Below are 3682 nucleotides of genomic sequence, written 5' to 3' on the forward strand. Positions count from 1 at the left end.
AACCCCCCGGGTGGCACAGGGCTGGATGGGGCTTTCGTATAGCAGGGACGGTGCTGCCTCACGCTTCGCTCGCTGTTCGCCGCTCGCCGCTCGCTCGCGCAGCCAAAAATGACCAGTTTTGGCCCGTTTTTGGGCTGTTTTGGCCTGTTTATGGTCCGTTCTTGCGTGGTGCGGTGACCGTCGTGAGCGGAGCAAAACGTCAGCCATCTCAGCACCCTGGAACCCCCCGGGTGGCACAGGGCTGGATGGGGCTTTCGTATATAGCAGGGACGGTGCTGCCTCTCGCTTCGCTCGCTGTCCGCCGCTCGCCGCTCGCTCGCGCAGCCAAAAATGGCCAGTTTTGGCCCGTTTTTGGGCCGTTTTGGCCAGTTTTTGGCCTGTTCTTGCATTGCGCGGTGACCGTCGAGAGCGGAGCAAAACGTCAGCCATCTCAGCACCCTGGAACCCCCCGGGTGGCACAGGGCTGGATGGGGCTTTCGTATAGCAGGGACGGTGCTGCCTCTCGCTTCGCTCGCTGTCCGCCGCTCGCCGCTCGCTCGTGCAGCCAAAAATGGCCAGTTTTGGCCCGTTTTTGGGCCGTTTTGGCCAGTTTTTGGCCTGTTCTTGCATTGCGCGGTGACCGTCGAGAGCGGAGCAAAACGTCAGCCATCTCAGCACCCTGGAACCCCCCGGGTGGCACAGGGCTGGATGGGGCTTTCGTATAGCAGGGACGGTGCTGCCTCTCGCTTCGCTCGCTGTCCGCCGCTCGCCGCTCGCTCGTGCAGCCAAAAATGGCCAGTTTTGGCCCGTTTTTGGGCCGTTTTGGCCAGTTTTTGGCCTGTTCTTGCATTGCGCGGTGACCGTCGAGAGCGGAGCAAAACGTCAGCCATCTCAGCACCCTGGAACCCCCCGGGTGGCACAGGGCTGGATGGGGCTTTCGTATAGCAGGGACGGTGCTGCCTCTCGCTTCGCTCGCTGTCCGCCGCTCGCCGCTCGCTCGTGCAGCCAAAAATGGCCAGTTTTGGCCCGTTTTTGGGCCGTTTTGGCCAGTTTTTGGCCTGTTCTTGCATTGCGCGGTGACCGTCGAGAGCGGAGCAAAACGTCAGCCATCTCAGCACCCTGGAACCCCCCGGGTGGCACAGGGCTGGATGGGGCTTTCGTATAGCAGGGACGGTGCTGCCTCTCGCTTCGCTCGCTGTCCGCCGCTCGCCGCTCGCTCGTGCAGCCAAAAATGGCCAGTTTTGGCCCGTTTTTGGGCCGTTTTGGCCAGTTTTTGGCCTGTTCTTGCATTGCGCGGTGACCGTCGAGAGCGGAGCAAAACGTCAGCCATCTCAGCACCCTGGAACCCCCCGGGTGGCACAGGGCTGGATGGGGCTTTCGTATAGCAGGGACGGTGCTGCCTCTCGCTTCGCTCGCTGTCCGCCGCTCGCCGCTCGCTCGCGCAGCCAAAAATGGCCAGTTTTGGCCCGTTTTTGGGCCGTTTTGGCCAGTTTTTGGCCTGTTCTTGCATTGCGCGGTGACCGTCGAGAGCGGAGCAAAACGTCAGCCATCTCAGCACCCTGGAACCCCCCGGGTGGCACAGGGCTGGATGGGGCTTTCGTATAGCAGGGACGGTGCTGCCTCTCGCTTCGCTCGCTGTCCGCCGCTCGCCGCTCGCGCAGCCAAAAATGGCCAGTTTTGGCCCGTTTTTGGGCCGTTTTGGCCAGTTTTTGGCCTGTTCTTGCATTGCGCGGTGACCGTCGAGAGCGGAGCAAAACGTCAGCCATCTCAGCACCCTGGAACCCCCCGGGTGGCACAGGGCTGGATGGGGCTTTCGTATAGCAGGGACGGTGCTGCCTCTCGCTTCGCTCGCTGTTCGCCGCTCGCCGCTCGCTCGCGCAGCCAAAAATGGCCAGTTTTGGCCCGTTTTTGGGCTGTTTTGGCCAGTTTTTGGCCTGTTCTTGCGTGGTGCGGTGACCGTCGTGAGCGGAGCAAAACGTCAGCCATCTCAGCACCCTGGAACCCCCCGGGTGGCACAGGGCTGGATGGGGCTTTCGTATAGCAGGGACGGTGCTGCCTCTCGCTTCGCTCGCTGTTCGCCGCTCGCCGCTCGCTCGCGCAGCCAAAAATGGCCAGTTTTGGCCCGTTTTTGGGCTGTTTTGGCCTGTTTTTGGGCTGTTCTTGTGTGGCGCGGTGACCGTCGTGAGCGGAGCAAAATGTCAGCCATCTCAGCACCCTGGAACCCCCCGGGTGGCACAGGGCTGGATGGGGCTTTCGTATAGCAGGGACGGTGCTGCCTCGCGCTTCGCTCGCTGTTCGCCGCTCTCCGCTCGCTCGCGCAGCAAAAAATGGCCAGTTTTGGCCCGTTTTTGGGCTGTTTTGGCCAGTTTTTGGCCTGTTCTTGCGTGCCGCGGCGACCGTCGTGAGCGGAGCAAAACGTCAGCCATCTCAGCACCCTGGAACCCCCCGGGTGGCACAGGGCTGGATGGGGCTTTCGTATAGCAGGGACGGTGCTGCCTCTCGCTTCGCTCGCTGTCCGCCGCTCGCTGCTCGCTCGCGCAGCCAAAAATGGCCAGTTTTGGCCCGTTTTTGGGCTGTTTTGGCCTGTTTTTGGGCTGTTCTTGTGTGCCGCGGCGACCGTCGTGAGCGGAGCAAAATGTCAGCCATCTCAGCACCCTGGAACCCCCCGGGTGGCACAGGGCTGGATGGGGCTTTCGTATAGCAGGGACGGTGCTGCCTCTCGCTTCGCTCGCTGTCCGCCGCTCGCCGCTCGCTCGCGCAGCCAAAAATGGCCAGTTTTGGCCCGTTTTTGGGCCGTTTTGGCCAGTTTTTGGCCTGTTCTTGCGTTGCGCGGTGACCGTCGAGAGCGGAGCAAAACGTCAGCCATCTCAGCACCCTGGAACCCCCCGGGTGGCACAGGGCTGGATGGGGCTTTCGTATAGCAGGGACGGTGCTGCCTCTCGCTTCGCTCGCTGTCCGCCGCTCGCCGCTCGCTCGCGCAGCCAAAAATGGCCAGTTTTGGCCCGTTTTTGGGCCGTTTTGGCCAGTTTTTGGCCTGTTCTTGCGTTGCGCGGTGACCGTCGAGAGCGGAGCAAAACGTCAGCCATCTCAGCACCCTGGAACCCCCCGGGTGGCACAGGGCTGGATGGGGCTTTCGTATAGCAGGGACGGTGCTGCCTCTCGCTTCGCTCGCTGTCCGCCGCTCGCCGCTCGCTCGCGCAGCCAAAAATGGCCAGTTTTGGCCCGTTTTTGGGCCGTTTTGGCCAGTTTTTGGCCTGTTCTTGCTTTGCGCGGTGACCGTCGAGAGTGGAGCAAAACGTCAGCCATCTCAGCACCCTGGAACCCCCCAGGTGGCACAGGGCTGGATGGGGCTTTTGTATAGCAGGGATGGTGCTGCCTCTCGCTTCGCTCGCTGTCCGCATCTCGTCGCTTGCTCGCGCAGCCAAAAATGGCCTGTTTTGGCCCGTTTTTGGGCTGTTTTGGCCTGTTTCTGGGCCATTTTTGCTTCGCTTGATAATCTTCTTCTTCCTTGTGTGGCCAATAATGCCTTGCTTTGTACTTCTTCGTGCACGGCGGTGTCTTGTCGTCGATTGCCTTGTTTGATCGGCCACTTGAGTCTTTGTTACTCGTGGTTGGCGACGGGCTGTCCGATGGGGTGACTGTGTCGGCATGTGAGCGGTGATAGATTTGTATGCCGCGGTGGGCTCCCTGCTATTGTGCAGTT

This window comes from Musa acuminata, unplaced genomic scaffold (assembly GCF_036884655.1).
Source record: "Musa acuminata AAA Group cultivar baxijiao unplaced genomic scaffold, Cavendish_Baxijiao_AAA HiC_scaffold_1126, whole genome shotgun sequence".
NCBI lineage: Eukaryota > Viridiplantae > Streptophyta > Magnoliopsida > Zingiberales > Musaceae > Musa > Musa acuminata.